The 15,305-nt window shown below is 38.1% G+C and overlaps 1 long non-coding RNA gene across 1 annotated transcript in view; it reads right to left on the bottom strand.

Moving 5' to 3' along the window:
* Window positions 1-15,305, bottom strand: part of LOC123384358 — a 272,165-nt gene that overhangs the window by 234,822 nt on the left and 22,038 nt on the right. The window contains exon 2 of the long non-coding RNA XR_006595351.1: window positions 4,270-4,493. This is a non-coding gene — a long non-coding RNA (uncharacterized LOC123384358). The remainder of the gene's footprint in view (window positions 1-4,269; window positions 4,494-15,305) is intronic.

Here is a 15,305-nt window from a genome sequence, read left to right as displayed (position 1 = left end):
ATACAGTGCAATATTGGTTTCAGGGATAGAATTCAGTGATTCATCACTTACCTACAACACTCAGTGCTCATCATTACAAGTCCCCTCCTTAGTACCCACCACCCATCTAGCCCATCTCCCACCACCTCCCTCCATCAACCTTCAATGGCTAACAGACATGTGAAAAGATGCTCAACATCACTCATCATCAGGGAAATACAAATCAAAATCACAATATCACCTCAGACCTGTCAGAACGGCTAAAATCAACAACACAAGAAACAACAGGTGTTGGCGAGGATACAGAGAAAGGGGAACCCTCTTGCACTGTTGGGGGGGAATGAAAACTGGTGCAGCCACTCTAGAGAACAGTATGGAGGTTCCTCAAAAAGTTAAAAACACAACTACCCTATAATCCAGCAATTGCACTGCTAGATATTTACCCAAAGGATACAAGAATACATAACCTCATTCTTACCAACTAAATTCCTCTAACCTAGGCTAAGAAAACCACTTGAGACATGCTCTTCCCTGACTGACATGATGCTTATGATTCTAAACTCAGCCTTCCTTTAGCTTCTTACCTTGATGTTAGTTTCCCATCTATTTCCAGTTAGGTATTTCTCCAAGTAGGAGTGGAGCAGGTTTTTCTCCCTAAATTTCTGTCAGGTTCAGGATTTTATAAAGTGTTGAAAATACAAAACTATTTCAGATAAATTTACAGTAAACTTTAACCTTACTTCACAGTGGTTTGAAAGCAGAGATTGTCTGCTAATATTGAAGCTAATCTTTCAATGGGAAGGAATTTCTGTAATTGAGACTTTCTTGATGTCTCCATGATCTCCAGGTAAACTTCTGCACTCACTCACGTACCAGTTAACCAAGACTGATTTAGGAAGGTCTCAGAGGAGCCCCAGCAGCTCCTAACTGCATTTCCTACAATCTCCAGATGATACTGATGGATCATGAACACACTCTGAGTAGCAAGCTTCTTGAGCATACATGTAGAAGCAATTTTCTCCCTTCCAGTTGGATAACCATCCAGTTCTGCCCTCACAGACTGGTTCTGGGCCTGCTGATGAAAAAACAACCAGCCCAATCCCAAATCACCCTACGTTTTTCCATTAATTTTGTATTTCAAATTAATTTTTCATTTACACCCCTCTAGTTTTCACTGTAAGAAAATTCTGGCACATGTAACATAAATTATATATTGAGAAGAAAAAGTGAACATTTACAGCTAGGGAAGGTTCACAGTCATGTCATTCATGAAAATGCCACTTTAATACTATGTCAGAGGTTCTCAAAATGTGAGCACACTGCATAAACAGCACCAGAATCACTTGAGAGCTTATTAGAAATACAAATTTCTAGATCTCTGAAATAAGAAACTCTAGGGGTGGGGCCCAGTAATCTGTTTTAACAAGCCCCCCAGGTAATCCTAATGCAAGCTAATGCTTTGAGAACCACTGGGCACATACACTGCTTAGTCAAAAATCCAGGGGTTTTGCATTTATTCAACTCATCCTAAATCATGAATACCATGAGTATAATAACCTAACCCTGTTTTAGAAGTTAGAAGAGTTCATTTCTACTTTCTTGTAAACTTAGCTTGGTCTAGCTGAAAAGCCTGTGCAGCTCTATCAAGACTTGAGATTCTGTTCACTTCCTAGTAAGGTTAGTAAATATATAATTTATTATTTAAACCACAAACTCTTGAGAGCAGCAGGAGGTACTTTTATAATTACACAGGGACAACAGACATAAATTGGGACTGTCCTAGGCAAACTAACACTTTACGCTTTAGGACTGGTATGGACAAGATAAAGAAGTCTCAAGTGTCTTCCAGGTCTGAAATTTTTATAACAAGAAACCCTAAAAATTTCCAGCAAGTACTCATGGCTAGTTCTTTTTTTCAACTCTAAATTTAAAGAGGAATTAATGTACCTCTCAATCGTGCCACTACATTTTTAAATGTCTTGCTAAACCCAAAAATGCATCTGATGTTCTTGGGACATCAACCTGGGGGATAGAATGTTCAGGGTAAAGTCCTGAAAATCCAAAATTCTCAAAGTCCTGGGTACAAAAAAAGAATGCTGTGTCAGCAGCTAAAATATCCCACTAACCATGTGTTAGACTCTTTGAGAAACAGCAAAGAGAACAATTTGGTCGAAGAGTGGTGTACTGGTGTTTGGTTCAAGGTTTTTGGTTTGGTTTTGTTTTGGTTTTTCCTGTTACATAAACAAGAGTTGTGTGATAAGGTGGAGGGTATCGATATGTTCAAAGGTTTTCAGCCTACTTTAAAAGTTTCAGCTGACTTGGAAACTGTACTAATAGTCCCCATACCCACCTCCACAAAGAAAATTAAATCAGAAGGAAAATACAAATGACTATCATAGAGAAATTCAGAAAATAGCATCTTTCCTTTATAAATGTTACCAAGACATAAACTGTGATATATGTATGTTTTCCAGAAGTTGGGAGTATTTTCCATTTCATTTAACATCATAGCACAAAATATAGTCCCTAAAAGTTCATCATTTGCAGCCTTCCTTTAGGCCTAACATTAATTTAAAATAACACAAAATACATCATTTTTTCTCTAGGAGATCCATGAATTTCTAAGTTTTTCCTTAGTGGTTTTATTTCCCAGTAAGTCTACCAGTCTCAAGTCTGGCTTTCAAAAATTTACTCCCAATATCTAAATGAAGGCTTTAAACCACTGTCCCAAGAGAGCTGGAGAATCAAGAAACTAAGGGGCATTTAATGGGCACTTAATATTCTCATGTTAGTGATCAATCATAAACAAAGTTCTGCTTTTTAAGTCTCATGGTTTTCATCATCTAAAAGTATGTTTTTCCTAAACAATATTGTTGAAATACAGAAAGGCTTGGTAATTAGTGCTATTAATTATCCATCCTAACAGGATATTACAAAATATGTTTACGAAGAGCTCGTAATACACAAAACAATATGTACTGTAAAACACACACACACACAAAAGGATATAAGCTATGTAACACACAGAAGTAGAAGACAGGAAAGAAACATTAAAATATTAACTGCTAATTTCTGAGCAATAAGATCAGGCTGGTATTTTCTTCTTATACTTTTTACAAATTTATATGATGTCTATCACAGAGATAGTGTGTAAGTGTAAAAAATCATAAATGTTATTTTAAACTTGAATGGTGCAGGGAGGTGAGGGGACTGTCCAGCAAGTGTCATGCTTATTTCATCTTCTGTTTAACAATGGTCAAATGACTTTAGTCAAATAATCAGAAGCCATTAAGAAATGAAAAACATAAAATAAAAGCTATAGTCTTTATAATATAATAGTGTGGCACATTTTATAACTTTAATAAGCAGCAATTCTGTAAAACTTCAATTAAGCAAATCTGGAAAAACCTGAGGATGCAAAACATCCTCTTTTGCATAATATCATAGGTGATATACTTAATACACAAATTGAATATAAATTCAGCGACAGCTTCTCAGCTTTCAATTAAGACCTTCCTAATTAAAATGTGATCCAAGGGCACATTATCTGTTTATTCTGATTAAATGTTCCCAATGGCAACATTTGATAACCACATCCTATCACAGATTTTCCCTCCATAGTTTACAAAACATTTGATATACTTTGAAACCGAACTCTATTTCCCAAAGTTTGGAAATAAGTAGTGAGAAGCACAGGTCTGGGTACATCAGGGAAATCAAAACGCTCAGACACCTTTACTAACAATTCAGTGATAGTTGAAAATAGCCATTTGTTTACAAGTCCATTCTCTCCTGCCCTCCATGAGCACTTCTGCAAAACAGCTTGAATTTTTCCAACAGCCCAGAGGCCTTCACCTCAGTTGCCAGTAAACAAAAACTACTACAGAGATAAAATAGAAAATTTGGTTTTGAAAATGACTATACTAACAACTAAACAATTAGACACTGCAAGAATCCTCTTTGATGTTAGATGTCATCGTATTTAATTTTAAGTTGAAGATGACTTTCCTTCGTGATTTTTTTTTACCCTACTCTATTTTGATATTAATCTTCTCCAGAAGATTCTGTTATCTGGGTCTGAGGAAAAAAATACATAATTCCACAATTATAATTCTTAAACTGATCATTGCTATATGTTCAGCTATTTCTCAAAGCAATCCAGAATTTGGAGATCAAACTTGGGCCTAAGACACTGTCAAGGTTAGCAATTTCTTCCACATCCCCTTGCTTTTTGATCAATTAGAAAAGGTTAAGGCATTACAATTAAGACTAAAAGTCACCATCACTTACAATAATGTAGTTCGCTGATGCAGACACATGCACTCCATTTGTCTTCTCTTTCTGTTTTTCACATATGTCCAAAGATTTGGATTTGATTCTTGGTTAGATCTGTGTAATATTTGGGCAGGTTCCCAGTCAATGTGTACCTCCAGATTATCCTCCCTAGAACAGTAGAAGCAATGACGAGTCTCAGGGATGTTCTGAGGGCCAATGAAGAATGCCTACAATCCAACCTGAAAGAAATAAACAGCAGTAACAGGGTGCACATGTAGACTTCACCAGGAAATAGTTGTGCCTCATTTTACAGAAGGCATGTACCCTGTCTGGACAGGGTGAAGCTGTCTGGACAAGAGTCTCTTCAATGCAAATACTGTTTCCTTTTCCCTATGACTTTGCACCAATCGGAGAAGATTTCTTCCTGGAGGCAAAAAGTACAGGATCTCATTTAAAAATGAGGTAAATCTCAAAAAATGATGGCACAAACCATATGTGTGTATGTGTGTGTATAGATACTCACCTTCTTAAAAAAAATTAAGAAAGTGGATATATTTGGTCTCTCCTGGAGAAGAAAAAACAGGAATAGTCACTCTTAGTTTTCTTGAGAAAAGGATCTTGACATGTAGAGGAAAAAAGAAGTAGTAACTAGGACCTTACCACAGTGTTATATCTACCACCAGTTGGGGAAACCCCAAGAAACCAAATTTTAGCTATACATGAGGAAGAACTCTGTAACACCTATAACTATGCAATCCTGTAATGCTCTATTTGGGAAAATAGTAAGGCCCTGCAGGAATGTTCCAACCAAAACCAGATGGTCACTCTGAGCAGCTGCAGAAGACACAGATTCACAGAACTCCAAACAAGGGAAAGTACCCAATGGAAGGAGCTAGGCTTTCTGGATACAATGCCTCCTCCCCCTCCCCACCAAAATTGAGAAATTTATCAAACCAAATATCAGATGAACTAAAATACACCTTAAAAATCATCATTCATCTCTACTACCAATATTCCTTTGCAAACAAAATAAAACCCATATTTTTGTGGCTCAATCATTTTCTGAATGAGGATTTGGGTAACGAAGTGTGATTTGGGAAGATTCTGGATAAAGAAGTATGAATGTGGGTCAAAAGTAACCATCAAAACAAATCAAATGGTAGTTATATTATAGAAAAGCACTTGTTCAAGAGAAAAAAAAAAGTACCTTAAATTAAGACTTGTAATTTACAATTTGTGACAATCTAAATACAACTTCGTCTACTATGTCTCTACAGTTTACTTTCCCATTATAAAAAAAATACATTGATTAAACAAATTAATGTAAACAAAAGTGGAGGTGGGAGGCGTTAAAATTTACTTAAGGGAACAAATTGTTTTCAAACACATTTACAATTATCCAACAGTGTGTTAATTGTAAATGATCCTTATCTATTCATTCAACTACATCTAGCAGAGTGTTTATCTGGAATAGTTTAGTAGCTTGCTTACTATTACTTTAACATTAAAACTGTGTATCTGTATTCATAGATTCAGATTTTTCATATTTATACTGACCATCTCATAATTTTTCATATTAGAAAAACAATACTAACAAATACCTGCATAATAAGATATTACCTTGTATAATATACAAGTATTTTCTTTTATAGAAGTGATTCTAGGGGAAAAAGGTTACCCAATTCACCTAAATGTATATTCGAGCAGTTCTAATTATGTTACCTTTGTAATAGGAACACAAAATAGGTTATAAACCAAATTTATCAATATCAAAAATAAATCCTGTATGTAAGTGTGTATTAGTTTGTATGAACAGGAGAGTGTGAGGGGTGTGTGGAAGTACGAGTTTGTGAGTATATGTACGTGTGAGTATGGATGAGAGTGTGTGTGGTGTGTGTGTACCTAACTGCAGGATTGTTGTATTGTCACTCATTCAACCAAAAGTGAAATTGAATGCCTTTGTACATTAGCCACATTCAAGGTACTTACAATACTCCACTAAGAAAAAGTTAAAAATTATTGCAAAGAATTTATGTTCTAATTGAGGGAGACAGACAACAAAAAATAATCATAATTAACAGAGAAGTGTTTTGAAATGTAGAAAACACAGAGTCAGACATGGGTTATCAATAGTGTTAGGAGTGTCAGTAGGGGGCAGGTTGCATTTTTAAAAAGCATGATCCAGGTAGACTTCCTTGAGAAGGTGGCACTTGACAGAACAGAAGGCAGTGAAAAATTTCACCCTGTACATATCTGAGTGAAGGGCAGTCCAGCCAGGTGGTACAGCAATGCAAAGACCCCAGTATACTCAAAACATAGAAAGGGGGCCAGCACAGTGACCTGAAGAATGAAAGGAAACCAGGAGGGAATGAGGTCAGAGGTAAGGGAGTGGGATTGCACACAGCCTTGGAAGCAATGGTAGGATTTTGGCTTTTCTCTGAGATAGACGGGTGAAGTGTCAAGCCACATGGTCTAGCAATTAGCACGTAAATAAGCTATAATCGTAATTAGTTATTATTATTATATATTCTATAATGTCTCCCAGGTAGGATTATTACCCTATTTGATAGATGATTAAATGGAAATGTATACATTTTTTACTTATAAGAAGTTAAAATGTCAGTTTCAGGCCAGACCAAAGCCATAGCCCAACCTCCTACACTGAGCTTCTTTTATGTGGTAAGGTAAATACAGATCCCACCTTCTTAAAAACATGAAAAGTTGTTGCTCTTAGAGACAGTGAAGTGGGAAAAGACTTCATGGATGATTAAAACTGCATCTCGGGAAGCTACTAACAGTTCAGATTCTGAGTGAGATAGGAGGCAAGAAGTTTCTGCAAAATGCGCACAGGCTGGCTTTCAGAGGAATGTAAAGGGATCATTTTTACAGCTGCCCTGCTATGACTGTGCCTACAACCATGTCCTCATAGTTTTGTATTTCTTTTCCTTTACATATTGTGATACCTGAGGCCTAACTAGTTTATTAAGCATATACGGTAATTTTGAGCTCAGAGTAGACTAAAGCACAGAGCAAGCTTATCCTCATTTATGGCTTGTCCCATCCTCAGTCTGCAAAGGATGCCCTTCCAAGGATCTACACCCCTATGAAGCAGATGTACCCTCAAGAACATTCACTCCGTTGACCTCATTCTTCAAATAGCCTTTTTCTTTGGATCTGAAAGAAAACTTGAGACCCTCATTGTGTTTGTGGCAAGTCCAAGCATGTCCACCCTGCCATAGTGTGTTTGTCAAAACACCAGTTCTGAAATCACACAGAAGCCACTGCAAGGGGCAAGTCCCTCTGAGTTGGCATCCACAATGAAATGGGACTCTTCACCAACAGGCTGGGAGTCAATGACAGCAAACCCCTTTGACCACAGCTGTGCCAGCTTTAAAAGCCAATGAATTCTGTTGTTCTCTCATGTTGGCAAATAACTCAGTCATCCCTTCCTAGCTTTGTAATACCCCACTTAACGGGGTCAAATTAGTTGGCTCTCACTAAGTCTTCTAAGTAATAAATTATTCTTTGCCACTTGTTTTCAGAGTTGTTTTAAGAGGCCCATAGGGGCAGGCAAGTCAAAAATGAGAACTCTTTAACAAACGCTGGCAAACCACCCTCCCCTTGATGTAGAGGAAAAGATCTACAGGCTGTTAAAAGGACCTCCCTCTGGTTAATAGAGTACTGACCTCTGGTCCAAATCAATGTTGGTGGAAGAAAGAAAATGGGCTTTTGGAGAGTGAGATAAAGTGGTAAAACACATTTATTTTTAAATAAATAGCAGTTGTTTCCCTTCTGCATACACTGGCATGCCACCCTTCTTAGTTATCCACAGAGATACTGACCTAGGGTTTTCATTCTATTGCACCCGCTGTTGCCACCTGCTGGTGACATATCATGATTGACGTACAAGGCATGGTGTTGGTATTCTCATGGGAAACGCAAGTTGTAAGCTTTAGGCCAAAATCAAAAGTCTTCATTTCATGGGGACTCAGTCTTCCTTGACAGGGGAAAAGAAAAGTCCAGAAAGCAAAGGGAAAAGATCCTATTCACAGTCAACTTTCAAGAAGTTCTGGGTATGTTTCAGTCCTATTATTCCACCAATACAAGAGATTCAGTTAACCTGCCATTACCTTTCCCTCTACAAGCTATATTGGACATGCATTCCCCTGACCACTAGAGATATAATTTTGTATCCTGCTGTGTATCTTGAAGACTATAAGTTTTATCCTGCTGTGTATCTTGAGGAACTTGACCTCAAATGGAAGACTGCTTTTCAATTTTCCCTAGGCAAACCCCAAAGGCAAAAGATAACCTTTTCTGCCTGTTTCCAAGGAGCCTGGGGGGTGACAAGGTTCTGGTACACCACATCATTTATAAAAGAACCATCAGAAGTGTATGTACCAAAAACTCCTGGAAAAATTCAGGGTAAGCATGTTGTTTGAAGTAAAGCAAATCTATTTTTTAAAGGCCCATACTGAGCTGTAATTTGCTATACAACATGAAATAGAAATATATTTCCTTAAATTTCTCCACACTCATAAATAGCCAATACCATGGTACATGTTTCTTGGAAATTTAGACACATCAGAAGTCATTGTGCATAGCTATACATGTTTAACTTTTAAATTTATGGTCATACAATAGGAAAGTTTCAAATGAAAGTATACCAAGTATCAGGAAGTTCAAGAATTAAAGTCCCATAGTAGTCTTAACATACCCACAATGTACAAATGCCACATCATAAAGAGGTTTAAAAGGTTTCTTCAGTAGACATGCCCAATATTGAATAGGCCCAGCATGAACAACTCAATACTTATATGTATTTTGAGTTTTAATTTGTAAAGTGAGCTGTGTTTTAATATTCATTTTTCATTCCCTTGCCAATGCTCACAATAAGAACGCCAATGTTAAGGGGCCCAAGGCTATGCCCTGCACCCTTATTTTCTTTTTACACTCTCTCTAGGTTATCTCATCCAGTTCTACAGCCTGTAAATGCCACCTGTATTCTAGACATTTTTCAATCTATTTCTCCATTCCTGATTTCTCCCCAGAACTCCAGACTCATAGCCAACTGACCATCTGAGAAATAACCAGCATCTCAAACGTGACATACCCCAAAGCAAAACTCTTAATTATGTTACCCAAACTTGCTCTTCTCTCTAAATGCCTTCATTTTTGTAAAGAGCACAAAAACACTCCCATTTGCTCAAGTAAAAAATCTGAAAGCTAACTTTGATCAGACTCTTTTCTCTAACTCCTTATACATAATCCATCTGAAATTCTTGCTGAATTAAAATTCTCTAAAATTCTATTTTTCTCCATCTCCACTGATGCCACCTATGTTAGCCATCTATTTTGGCATAATAAATAATTCCAGAACATAGTGCCATAAAACAACAAGGATTTATTATATCACATGGTTTCTGAGAGTTGGGAATCTGGGACAGAGTTTGCTGGGTGGTTCTGGCTCAGAGTCTCTCATGAGGCTGCAAACTCAAGAGGGCTGCAGCATTGAGCAGGGCTGCAGTCATGTCAAGGTCAAACAGGAAGTTGTTGGCATTCTCAGTTCCTTGAAGGCCACTAGCTGGAGGTTTCAGTTCTTTACTACATGAGCTTCTCCCTATGGTAACTCAGAACATGGTAGCCCATTTCTCCCAGAGTGAGAGATCAAGAAAGAGAGAGACCAACGTGGAAGCAATAGTCTTTTATAACCTAATCTCAGAAGCAACAGAACATCACTTCTGCTATATTCTACTAGTCATTCTGACTGACCATGGCAAAAAGTGGGAGCTGACTAACAGAAAACTGTGAATATCAATAGAGAATCACTGTAGGCAAATGTGAAAGCTGGCTACCATTTCATCCTAGCCTAACCCTCTACACACAACTGCTTAGGGGCCTGAAACAGCCCACTGATCCACATCCCTGCTTCTCCTCTTGCCATCTCCATTCATTAACCACTCAGAAGCCAGAAATCAGATCTTGTCATTCTTGTACTTAGAACCCTCCAATGGCTTCCCATTTTACATAGAGTAAGATCCAAACTCTTAACCTGGCCTTGCCTACCTATAAAGTTCATTTCCCATCAAACCCAGCCACCATAGACAGATGCTTGTTCCTCCAACATACCAGGTTGGGTTCCTCTTCCCTGGGAGAATTTAGACCACAGCTTAAATGTCACTTCCAGAAAAACCACTGGCTTTACTGTATCTTAGATACAGTACTCATTCAGATACTCCCCTGCCCAGCTGTCATTCTTGCCCCAGCCCCATACACAAACACAAGTGCACGTCTTACCTGCTAAAAGCATCCTGACTCTTTAAGAGCAGGCAAGGGGCACCTGGGTGACTCAGTCAGTTAAGCGTCCAACTCTTGATTTCAGCTCAGATCATGATCTCCATGTTGAGCATGGAGACTGCTTAGAATTACCTCTCCCCATGCCCCTCCCCCACTCATGCTTTCTCTCTCTCTCAAAATAAACTTTTTTTTTTTTTTTTAAAGAACAGGCAGGGGACACCTGGGTGGCTGAGTTGGCTAAGCATCTGATTCTTGATTTCAGCTCAAGTCATGATCTCATGATTTGTGAGTTCAAGCCCCACATCAGGCTCCGTGCTGACAGTGTGGAACCTGCTTGGGATTCCCTCCCTCCCTCCCTCCCTCCCTCTCTCTCTCTCTCTCTCTCCCCCTCGCTCTGCCCCTCCCTCACTCATGCTCTCTCTCTCTCTCTCTCTCTCTCAAAATAAATAAATAAACTTGAAAAAAGAACAGGCAAAGAGATCTTTTCTTTTTTCATTTTACTTTTTTATTTAGAAGTTTATTTATTTCGAAAAACAGAAAAAGTGTATGAGCGGGGAGGAGCAACGAGGAAGAGAATCCCAAGCCATCTCCCTGCTCTCAGCACAAAGCCCAATGCAGGGCTAGAACCCACCAGCCTGAGCCACCCAGGTGCCCCTAGAGATCTCAGTATTAGGGAATGCAGGCTCCTCTCATCTATGGGAAATGACACATGATTACTCTATTGCAGACACAGTAATCCTTTCCTTCAATGATGAAGCAAAAGGGTCTAGAACTGTCATGTGGTCCTACACCAACTAATGAGAGGTAGGAGGATATTTACTGGGAGCTTCCTTTCTAAAATAAAAAGAGTAATCTTGGTAAGAACAACATCTTTTTCTCCCATCACTACTTCTCCAAATGTAACTACCATAAGGATATAAGTCCAGAGCTATTAGATAAGCAACCATCTTGTGATGTGAGATAAACAGCATGATAATGAAAACCTAATACACCAAGAATGATAAAATAGTAAGATGCAAATCAGACTCTGACCTTTGAACCACTACACTGCTCCTGGTCCAACAACCAACCTCTAGATTCGTTGGCATAAAAAATTATCACATAACCTTATCATTTAAGACCCTGCTCATCATATCTTTCTGTTACATTCAGCACAAAGTATTCCTAATTGATATGTTCACTCACACAGAATCTTCCTGCTAAATGATGATGGCTCACTCATTAAAAATCTTCGACTCTATAATGTAGCGTCCACTTAAAAATACCTGATGACAAAGAACCAACAGAGTTACTGAGGCCTATAATCTTCTTGCTAAACTTTCTTGAAGATCTTTAGCAGTAACAATGAAGGCTGAAGTATAAAAGTGACTTGTTTTATAAGCATTTCCATGGAAAAGTTTCTTTTAATGAACTGAAAAGTAATAAAAATTAATCTTTAATGAGGCTGACTAATGAAAAATAGTATTAAGCATTTTACCTCAATAATCTGAGCCTGTGAATGATTTGACCTAATGAAAGAGCTGGTATTGTTAACCCATTTCATAGATGAGGAAACTGAGGTTCTGAGAGGTACGTTTATCCAAGATTACCCAGCTTACAAGACAGACCTGAGACTTGAACCCACATCCACTGACATGATGTTCACAGGCTTACTTCTAGCACCACCCCTAGCCTCCAGGTAGGGCTGGGCCCATCATTAGCTCTCTACCCAGTAAGTATCTTAGGAAGTGTCTCACTTGAGTGACCTGTATATCCACACCAATGTACAGCTTGCTCAGTGGCCATCATTTGGCATCTATATCTTAAAGAGTGCACATTAGAGAAAATTTAGATACAGTTGCTGTTACTCACACAGAAAGAATATTTTTAAACCTTCTGAACCTAATTAAATCCCTAGCATCACAAGGAGTAAAGCTTGTGCTTTAAAGTTGGAATTTAATGTCCTAGCCATTCAGCTCATGACAGCTTTTCCTATTCCCTGACATCTGTCTTGGTCAATATTCGATTTTAGCATAAAATTGCTCATTTAACTGATCTCCCTATTTTTACACTTCCCCCAAACCCCTGTAACTCTTCCCCACATAACAGCCAGAGTGATCCTTCTTATGCGTAAGTCAGATTACATCACTCCTGTTCCCAAACTGTCTCATGGCTTCACATGTCAGGGTAAAAGCTGAAGTCCTTACAATGGCTGACCAGGTCCTCTCAAATACTGCCCCCTTTTGCATTCTGATCTCACTGCCTGAGACTCTTCCCTTTGCTTGCTTTTCTTAGGTAAATTGGCCTTCTTGCTCTTTCTCAAGTAAGCCAAGAACTCTTCTACCTCAGGGATTTTGCCTCCATTTATACTTTTCCTTCTCCTTGGAAAGCTGTTCCTCCAGCTACCTAAATATTCTGATCCCACAATACATATTATCTCTGCTCAAATGCTTTATTACCTTTATTGCACACCATGTATAAAACAGCAACACCTCCCCTCCAGTACACACACACTTCTTCTCCTTTTCTGGACTTTTTTTTTTCCCAAAAGATACAGCATAAAATTTATTTGTCTACTTGTTTATTGACTGTCTCCCTCCCATTGTCATATAAGCTCCTCGAAAACAGGGACTTTGTTCAGTGTGTTTCCAGAATTTAAAGCATGCTTGTCATGCAATAGGTACTCAGTGAATATTTGCTGAATGAATGAATGAATGAATGAATTTATCTTGGGCAGTGAAGTCACATCACTGCTCTGTGACTTAATTTCCTCATCTATGAAATAAAGGAATGAAGATAAGAGGATCTCCACGTTTTCTCCCTATTCTCTCATACCACCACATAAACCAAAAAGCAGGCCTTCCTCCAGCTCAAGAACCACAAGGATGCTCCCTCAGAGCCAAGAATGGTTAGTTTCTCTCTACCTTTCACCTCTTGGCTTCCTGGGTGGCCCTGGGCAAGTCACTTAACTCTTTCTTTAATTCTGCATTTATAAAGCAAGACTAACACGTACCTACCGCATTGGGGAGTTGGGAGCATTAATTAATGCTTGTAAACTGCTCTGGTATTTCTCGATTAAAAGATTCAATTAGAGTAAATTGTTACTAGTAGGTAAATGAAATAACAAGACTGTTCTAGGCACTATAATTCATACATGAATTCCAGCTTTAAAAAATTAGAACCGTCACATATATTCTAAAGCAATCCACAAAACACTCTACTCAAAAGAAGTTTTTCCAAAATTTTAATCATCTGAAAAGTAGCTCAAAGAAGCAACGTGCCAACTTTTCCCAACCCAGGATGTTCCCAAGTTGTCACATCTAGTTCTATATATGTAACTAAGATTACAATTCACAAATTTATCATTAAAGAAAAAAATATATTTTAGCCCATTGCCTACTTCATCTTATCCTTAAAAAACAAAGGGAAAATAAATATTTTAAAGCACAAATATATCAAAGAAAAATGTATTACAATTTTTTAAATTTGTGAGGACATCTAAGACTATTCAAGAAAAAGAGAATGCGAAGAGTTATATTTTGAAATACCAACACTATCACATAAAGCTGAAGCTCTACTAACTGGATTACTTCAGGCAAGCTAAGGCTCTCCATTTAAAGAGCTTTATTATATTAAACTTCAAATAACTTTTAATCCACCCTGCCAAAAGAGATATCTTGTCTACATCTTAGCTGCATTTTAAGCAAACACTTTTTTTTCCATTTTATTGCCTTGATACTATCCATGAAAGAGAATGTCATCGCATTGCATGTCCTTCCTCTACTCTTCCAAGCTAATTTCTTTCCTTTTACTCCATTTCCTTACTTTGTTTTCTTAATTTCCATGAAGATCTTCCAAATTAAATCTGCGCTCCCTGCTCACTATAGGAAACTTGGGAGTCTGCTTCTTGTTCATGGACACAATTGGCCTCCTGACATGTGAGGGCTGATGATGCCAGGGAGGACTACTTCTCTGGGAACACCTGTGAAAATGGTGTATATGGGGTTTGGAGAAGGCCCCTAAAGCTTTTACCAACTCAATAGCCAGGAAAGGGAGACGGGGTGTGAAACTAGACTAATTCACCTTTTTCTTTAGGTCCCACCTCTGAATCTCCTGTTTACTCCTTCTGTTGAGTTACTAAAGATAACACAGGTGAAGGATTTTCTATGTAAAAACCTATGTAAATCTACTAAACCTGCTTTTTGAGAATTGGACTTCTTGGTAACCAGATCATGGTTTCTCTTCACACAAAAAAATTCACATAAACAGAATTTTATATAAGATATCAGAGGTCTGAAATATCTCTGAGATTCATGAATCCTAGACACTGTGACCAAAGTGAACCAGATAAGGAAAACTATCTGAGGAGGCCTACGGATGGGCTTCAGTGGTACCACAAATTCCTCATGTACAAAAATATTCCATAAACAATTTATTGATCTAGCAGGCTTTTATTCAGTGGTTCATAAATCGGGCAGCATCCAATCTAGCAGACAGAAAGGATGTCGAAAGAGCTGTTCAAGATAACAGATTTTTATAGACCAAAGTGAGCAGGATTAAGGAAGTTATACTGGGCATTTGCTGACTGGTTAAAGCAGGGGAGATTTCCTTATATGGAACAAAGAGAAGTCTTGGAACTAGGTCAGGTAACTTGTGCTAAGCAGGCAAGTGCTGATTAGTTGACCTAAAGCCTTCCTATTCCGGGAGAGCTGAGCATAGAAACTTATTTAAGTTTTCTGGTTTGCAACATAAGGTATAGCATAAGCAACTCCATC

Source organism: Felis catus, chromosome A3 (genome assembly GCF_018350175.1).
Source record: "Felis catus isolate Fca126 chromosome A3, F.catus_Fca126_mat1.0, whole genome shotgun sequence".
NCBI classification, from domain to species: Eukaryota; Metazoa; Chordata; class Mammalia; order Carnivora; family Felidae; genus Felis; species Felis catus.
Note: the sequence above shows the minus strand (reverse complement) of the source record. Positions and strands in the feature narration are given on the sequence as shown.